Source organism: Artemia sp. Qi Xiang Cuo, chromosome 21, assembly GCF_049724085.1.
Source record: "Artemia sp. Qi Xiang Cuo chromosome 21, ASM4972408v1, whole genome shotgun sequence".
NCBI classification, from domain to species: Eukaryota; Metazoa; Arthropoda; class Branchiopoda; order Anostraca; family Artemiidae; genus Artemia; species Artemia sp. Qi Xiang Cuo.
Window position 1 is genome coordinate 52,429,451 of NC_142814.1, and position 7,340 is coordinate 52,436,790.

Here is a 7,340-nt window from a genome sequence, read left to right on the forward strand (position 1 = left end):
TGCATATTTTCTTAGAAAAATGCCCCCCCCATTGCTGCATAACTGAGCTAGTTCTATAATTCCGGTGCAAAAATTTTGAGTTAACATTTAAAAATATCTATTATTTTCTTTTTTTTTTAGGACATGGCTCATTTTTATATAAAAATGAACTTTACTTGCTAAAGATGCACAATGAATCAGAGAATTTTTTTTGAAATTGGAGGAGTATGTACGAATTTAAAACACCATTCAGATCCTTTCTGTTGTTTGACTACTAGCACATATTCACCAATATTACCACATTGAATTTTCGTTTTATACATATTTTCATCGAAAAAGCACCAAATTCTACACTTCTTGTCGATAAACAAGGGAAACCTACATACTAAGATTCATTGATGTAGTTCATTTCATGCTGTAACTTTTATCAAGACTCGTTATATCCATTGGAAGTGTTATCCCATTTTTCATATCACATAGGTAATAAAGAAATACTTAACATTTTTCTAATTCTACTTGTTTTTGCAAGAAAATGGGTTCTCTTTAACAAACTTAGCCATAGCTTCTATAAACTGTGTATAAAATCTACATTTAAGGTCGTATTTTATTGGTGGTAAGGGAAAATTTAGTATTTTTTCAAATTTTGTGTGTCTTCGCAAGAAAATGGCTTGTCTTTAAAAAACTTAGTGCTAGCTAGTTGAAACTGTATATACATTCTTCGTTTTTAGTCCTATTGCATAAGTAATAAAGGAACATTTAATATTGTTTCTAATGTTGTGTGTTTGCGCAAGAAAATGGCTCATCTATAACCTAATTAGCCATAGCTAGTTGAAACTGTATATAAATTCTTCGTTTTTAGTCCTATTGCATAGGTACTAAAGGAACATTTAACATTTTTCATAATTTTGTGTTTTTTTGCGAGAAAATGGCTCATCTATATCAAAATTAGCCATAGCTAGTTGAAACTGTATATAAATTCTTCGTTTTAAGTCCTTTTGCATAGGTACTAAAGGAACATTTATCATTTTCATAATTTTGTGTTTTTTTCGAGAAAATGGTTCGTCTCTAACAAACTTAGCCATAGCTTATTGAAACTGTCTAAATTCTTCATTTTTACCCATATTACTTGGGATATTAAAGAAATATTTCGCTTTTTTTGTATTCATAACCCAGAGCATGCCCCCTCACAGCCATTCGATAACAATTAATCCTTTCAAAAGAAATCATTCGTTTGCTCAAAAATAGTGGGTTTTTGTACTCTCTTCTCCCCTCATGTCTAGAGACCTTACCTTAGACTTTAGTTCCTCATGAGCCTGTGGTGGTGCATAGGACATCGGCGAAGCCTCTCCTCTCGTCTCGAAGCTATGTTGTAGTGGTGAAATCATCCCAGTCAGTTATTAAGTAGGTCTTGGCCGTCCTCAGATATTGATCAAAAGTTCATCACAAAGTGTTCTTTGACGACCTCGTTTTTTTCTGCCGCCTGGTTTCCAGTCGTACGCTGTCCGAAAAAGGCAGCCTTCGTTCATGCAGAGTACATGGTCCAAATATGACCACCTCTTCTTCCTCAGAACAGCAGTAATGAGAGGCTTTCCCATTCTACTCCGGATTTCAAAGTTACTGAATCTCTGTTGCCAACTTATGTTTAAAATTTTCCTCAGGCACATATTTTCAAATGCAAGAACTGCTGATTCATTTTCCAGCACACACTAGCGTAGAGAAGTACGGAGAGCACGTTTCTACTGAAGTGACGTAGCCTCAGTCGCAAGGAATATTTGCTTTCTCTCCAAATGGGCTTATGTCTATTGAAAGCTGTAGTTGACTGACCAATTCTGTGTTTAATCTCTGTCATTATTTCACCATCACAATCGATCGAGCTACCCAGGTATTTGAAGTTCTTCACCCGTTCTAGACTTGTATTCTTATGCTGCAGAACAAGCGGTGAGTTTTGATCGACATGTTCTTTGATTTGTCAACGTTTATGCTTAGTCACACATTTTCTGTATTTTGTGTAATTGCGTCAAATAGCTGCTGTAACCTTTGCTTATACTCTTCTAGCTAGACTACGCCATCCGCGAAATCCAAATCACATAGTTGCTTGCTGCTTACATTTATGCAATATCCAGAGTTTCGTCTTAATATATAATCCATTATAATTACAAAAAGAAATGGGGAAAGTACGCATCCCTGACGCACACCAGACATTATCTTGAAATTTGTTTGTGCCATTCTCGGTCTTAACGCAGCACTAGGTCTCTTTGTATAGGGATATTATCATGCTCACTGGTTTTTCTGACCCGCTATAATACTTACTGACTCTCCACAAACATTCTCGGTCAACTGAGTCAAACGCCTTTTGAAAGTCAATAGATAGTAAATATAACTTATTGTTCCACTCTTTTGATTCCTCAACAAGCGTTCTCAGTACAAATAACAATTCAGAGCATAATCTGCTGGTTCTAAAACCATGCTGCTCTACTCGCAGATGTGTATCAAGTGCATCTCGTACCCGGTACAATATAATGAAAGCCAAAAGTTTGCATGCTACTGACAGAAGGTTGATACCTCTCCAATTATCGCACACCATTGCGTCTTCCCTTGTGAAGATTTTCACAAATATCCCCGTGGTCTATTCACGAGGAACCTTCCCTATACTCCATCTATTGGTGAAACGGGCGATCCATACAGAGCGGTATGTTCCTACTGAGTACTTTAGTATTTCCGCTGGAATTCCGTCTATGCCAGGATCTCGTCCGTTTTTCAGCTTGTTTGCTGCATACATGACCTTGGCAGAGCTTGGCGGGTCTGTATTTATGTCAAGTTGTAAAAAGGGGGGTATGAGGTACATTTTCTCGGTCACTGGGTCTCGCTCTATTTAATAATTTCTTGAGCCCACCTTTCGTCAATTTTATCAGGATCTGTTAAAATCACTCCATTCTCGTCTTTTATCAGGGTGGTTCTGCTGCTCTGTTTCCCGACCATCTCATTAGTCAGCCGGCAAATAGTTTTAGAATCACCCTTTTTAGCAGCTTCCTGTGCTAGCACAGCTGTATTTTCGAGGAAAAGTCTTTTATCCTTCCTAGCACTCTTTTTAATTTCTTTGTCCTTCTCGTTGTAGAGAAGTTTTGAAGCTGACATTGCACGCCGTGTGGCCTTTGTCAGTAAGGTCTGCTTCTGTACCTTACGCTCATCAATCAACTCCCAGGTGGTGTCTTAGATCCGCCTTTCCTTTGGTTTCTTTCTGAACCCCAGTTTTTCTTTACCGACCGTAGTGTATACACTTTTTACGGTGTCCCACTTCATTTCAATGTTTCCAACGATTGAAAACATGTGTCAATACCAAATTTACGTAAAACCCGTGAAAGTTTTTCACCCAAACCAGGTACATATGGTAATGAAATGAAACTTTTTGATACATCTAAATCTAAAGACTGAGACACCCCAATAACCCTACTATCATGTTGTCGGTGAAAATAACCCAATAACCCTATGTCGGTGAAAAGAGGGGTTGTAATTTCACTAGTGGATAGAGCCTTTAGAATTTGTTCCCAGGAGTTTCTGGATTCGGAATTGTTATACTTGAGGGATATTTTGTTTTGTAATAATTACCCAATTAAGTTCATTGACAAAATAATTGAAAATAGACGGGTTAAAGATGATAGTAGGGTTATTGGGGTTTCTCGGTCTTTAGATTTAGATTTATCAAAAAGTTTCATTTCGTTACCATATTTACCTGGTTTGGGTGAAAAACTTTCACGGGTTTTACGTAAATTTGGTATTGACACATGTTTCCAATCGTTGAGGCCAATGGGTAGTTTTTTTTAGTTCTGGTAAGGATTTAACCCAGGGAAATTTAGTAAGTGAGGTGTATAAGATTCCGTGTTCTTGTGGGAAGTTCTATATTGGTAGGACTTACAAGCAGTTTGGTGAAAGATTTATTGAGCATCGAAATTCAATTGAAAAAACCCTACAATTAAGCAAGCCTCCAGAAACTTTTTTTTCAGCTTTAGCAGAGCATATTTAGTTTCAACCAGATTATTTTGTAAAATTTGATGAAGCCTTAGCTGTTTCAAATGATAAGGATTACACTCAATGGGCGAGAGAAACCATAGAAATAAAAAAATACATGCGTGCTAACCTTTCGGTAAATAGGAACACAGGTAATTTAAATATTGACCCAATTTATGGTAATCTTCCAAAAAGTGAATCAACAGTCAATAAGGGAGTTCAGATTTTAAATAATCACCAGGGGACTGTTTTACCTGCTAGACAAAAACGGATTGCTTCAGTAATAGCTAACAAAAGGATTATTTCGCAACAGAATAATTAAAGTAATTTACAGTTTTTTTTTATTTTTCCTCAGTTACTCGGGTGTCCTCACTGAAGTAACTCTATAATAATAGCATCTTTTCCCTACGTGGATCAGTTTGCGCCAATTGTTTTTTTTTTTTTGGTGGTTGTTTTATTGGTTTTTAGTTTTATCTTGCGTTTTTTTATCCTATTCTTCTTGTTGTTTTTTTAAATGCTGAAGACGCCTTGTTTGGATACAGGCGAAATATCTACGTTGTTTTGCATTTGTCTTTTCTTTTCTATCCACTGGACACAGTCTCGTTTTTTTTTTTAGATTTTTCTCTTTGTTGGTTTTTGACGATGGAGTAAAGGGATTGACTCTTGAAGTTACTGTAAAAGTATTCATAACCTAGAAGCATAACCAAATCTTTCTGAGCCTTCTATTTGCCAAGATTCTTTAGTGTCATATGGAAATCAAATTCCCTGAGAGAGCGTTTACCAATGGAGGCAGTTGAACTAGTTACCTACTTTGTAGCGAGATACAGACATATACCAAAATAAAACACAAATAAGAAAGTAATATATTTATTGAGACTTACATCTGAGCATACAGCAATGTACGAATATAGACAAAGCTTCAAATCAATCGTACATACAGAATAATCTTTCCACAGTCATTTCTATATTCTTAATAATCTCGAAAAGCACTTTTTCACTACCATATAAGACGGGTTTTGCTTCTGAGCACTCACAACTGTTTTACGATTGAACCAACTCCTCTTAGGTCACCCCCCACATTCTTACTGTGCTGACAAAATAATATTATTATGCTGTCAGACAGTCCAATAACTTTTTCGCAATATTTTGATCATTAAATGCTCACATTCCTAAGAGAACTTCCCAACTATGTTTAAAACAATGTCCCTTTATTTTTTCAAGTACTTCCGCGAAATTCAAGTCCGTCTCATTTGCTTTGTACTGCCATTCAACTCGCAGCTTTTTTTTGCTTTTCACATCTGTCTAGAGCTTTTGAGAATATTTACCTCTCTATTGTTTTGTAAAACAAAGCGTATGAAATTCTCCTAAGTATTACAATGTGTGCTTGGAATTTATCAAGCTCTTATGCAGATATAATATTCCCTTTTTACTTGATGATTTAAAGAAAATAAATGCGGTTTTTCTTTGCCTGTTAGGAATTTAGACAAAAGTTTGAAACGGGATTTAAACACAATTAGGGGGAGTTTGATTTATATCCGAAGTATTTTTTAGAAGGAAATAAGTTTTTTATATTCTAATATAAATAAGGATCTACAAGAGTTAACGTTTAATATTCATTTAATGCGATGGCAGGAACTTGGTAAGAAGTATTAGAAGGTCGCAAAGCTGATGCAGTGATTAGCTCAGTGGAAAAAATTTGATCTATGTTCGTGAATAGCCAGAGGTGATTTTCTCGGATTACTGGACAGGGAAACATAAAAACTACATACTCAACACTAAAGTACTGCTGACTGCTCAACAACAAACAAAATCATCAACAACAATTTAAACAGCTAAAGTCGCGCTTTAAAGTTTCCCAAAAACTTGAGGTAACAGCGCATCACTGGTTGTTTCAATATATGAAAGTAAGTCTGGTTTGCAAATAAAAACAGGTATGTCCTTGCAAAATTCAAGTAAAAACTCCCTGCACGAACCACAAGGTTGGAGAAAATCTTCCACCATCTCTGCACATATTGCGGCTTCTGTAAATTCTAATTTGTTTGACGATACAGCCTTAATGAAGGCTACTTGCAAAGCGCATGTCTTCAAAGACAGAGCATGATTTTCTATGTTACATCCAGTGATAATTTCACCATCAACTTGCAGTAGAGCTGCTCCGACTTTGTTTTTACTATATGGACAATAAGAATTGCCCCGGGCGTCACGAGCAGACTCCATCAACTTCTTGTTACCTTCACTGGCTGTTAGAGTATTAGGTGTTAAAGGCATTGCCTCATTGAAGCATACATAAGCAATAGCCTCTCTCTTCTTTAAAGTGTCCATAATTTTAAGCAACGGGACTTTATTTAAATGAATAACATCACAGTTCATGCTGAAGAAATGATGGTCCCATTCTATACTTGACAATCGTGAAACTGCTTTTATTACCTCGCGATCCACTCCGCACCCGGCATACCAACTCAGAACTTTACATGTCCTATTTCTAAATTGTGACCCCTCAAGTATAGTTCTGAAGTTCCACTGATTCAGAAGTTGCTTCAGAGTTTTATCGCTTGGTTTATTTCCATTCTTTAGATTTGCCAGATTTGAAATAATCCTTTTTATTTTCTTTTTTTAAGCTTACGATTTACTTAGAAATAAAAAAAACAATAATTAAAAACTTTGATTTTCAAATTAACGTTTGAACCCTGACGGGACGCCACCTTTGGGGATTCTCAAAGCTTCTCCAAAATAGCTCTTGAACCGAGCTGATTCCTTGCCATCTACTTCCCTCATCTGCTTTGGTGATCTACCCAAGATGTATCCAAATGTGCAGTTTTCATTGCGGCTGTAGTTTGTTCGTCTTTAGATGAATCAGATCCATGCCAATAGTGTACGTATTTTTCTAGAGGATCTTTGGTCTCATAGACAGCAAAATTTGGGCCCGCCAGTTGGCCCCTTTCTGAAGCGCTGTAAACAAAGCAGCTATCTCCTATGTAAAATGTCCCATACTTTTCTCTGGGGTATGGGACAAGAGTGAAGCTCTCGGCGTGCCAAATGTAGAATCCAGTTTCATTTGATTTAAGGGATGAGAATGCTGGGTCTTCTTTTCCTGTAAACATTATTAATAATGTACAGCCTGTCTTCGCACTTCTTAACTAATTCTTAACTACTTGTCTTTGTCAATTTCTTAACTACTTTCTAGTTACTGAAATAATCCTTTTGGCTTCATTTTTAAATACTGGTGTGAACATCCATTTATTTCTAATTAAGGGACTAGTTTTTAACAAACATAGCCCAGAGGGACTGACTGTCCTCTTGCTTCTGATTTATTAATGCTTGAAGAAAAATTAGCATTTTCTGTCGATAAATTTTCT

General features: G+C 36.3%; 1 pseudogene; it reads right to left on the minus strand.

Moving 5' to 3' along the window:
• Positions 1-5,829: 5,829 nt before the first annotated feature.
• On the minus strand, positions 5,830-6,354 carry LOC148939724 (cytidine deaminase pseudogene; annotated as a pseudogene).
• Between the last annotated feature and the right edge of the window lie 986 nt (positions 6,355-7,340).